This window comes from Otolemur garnettii, unplaced genomic scaffold (assembly GCF_000181295.1).
Source record: "Otolemur garnettii isolate 467f Iridium unplaced genomic scaffold, OtoGar3 scaffold00148, whole genome shotgun sequence".
Classification (NCBI taxonomy): domain Eukaryota; kingdom Metazoa; phylum Chordata; class Mammalia; order Primates; family Galagidae; genus Otolemur; species Otolemur garnettii.
The window spans coordinates 2,670,398-2,671,427 of NW_003852543.1; the positions used below are offsets into that span (position 1 = coordinate 2,670,398).

The 1,030-nt window shown below is 35.0% G+C and overlaps 1 protein-coding gene across 3 annotated transcripts in view; it reads left to right on the forward strand.

The window, feature by feature from the left end:
• The window catches only part of BUB1 (BUB1 mitotic checkpoint serine/threonine kinase), a 45,090-nt gene that overhangs the window by 32,584 nt on the left and 11,476 nt on the right, over positions 1-1,030 (forward strand). The window lies entirely within an intron of this gene.

A 1,030-nucleotide genomic window follows, 5' to 3' on the forward strand; every position in this document is an offset into this window, starting at 1 on the left:
AAAAAAAAAAAAAAAAAAAAAGTTGGTAACAGAACAAGGAAGCTTATTCAGTACTATCCCCAAAAGATATGATACTGTGAAATAAAAAGGATAAAATAGTATGCATTATATGCCACAATTTAAATGGTTAACTGTTAGTGGGAGTGAGAAACTCGGGAAATATGGTAACAGTGGGAGCAAGATGTCACAATGTGCTTTTTAATTTTTTAATTAATAGACTATTTTTCAGAGCAGCTTTAAGCTCACAGAAAAAGTCAGGAAGGAGTACAGAGTTTCCATGTATCTGCTTCCCCATGTACACACACACACACACACACAGATTTCCTTATTAACACCTTGCATGAGTGTGGTATGTTTGTTACAATTGATGAGCCAATATTGATACATTATGATTAATCAAAGTCCATGGTTTATGTTAGGGTCTCTTCCTTATGTTGTACATTCTGGATGGCTTGACCAATGTATCATGACACACATCTGTCATTACAGTATCATACAGAATAGTTTCGTTGCCCTAAAAGTCCCCTGTCCCTCAACTATTCACCCCGATCCTTTTACGGTCAACATAGTTTTGCCTTTTCCATAATATTGTATAGTTGTAGTCATATCATGTGCAGTTCAGTTGGCTTCTTTTACTTGGCAATATATATTTAAGGTTTCTCTGTATCCTGCTATGATTGAAGCACTGAATAATTTTTCTTACATGAATACCACACAGTTTGTCTATCTGTAATCTAATGAAGGATATCTTGGTTATTTCCAAGTTTTTGCAATTATGAATAAAGCTGTTATAAACATCTGTGCAAGGGTTTTTGTGTGGAGGTAAGTTCTCAGCTCATCTGAGTAAATATCAAGGAGTGCAGTTTCTGAATTATATGATGAGAGTGTGTTTACTTTTGTAAGAAACTTCCAAACTCTTTTCCAAAGTGGTTGTATCATTTTGTATTCCCACCAACAGTAAATGAAAGTTCCTCATCCCCAATCTTGCTGGCAATTTCATGGAGTCAGTGTTTAGGGTTTAACCATTCTA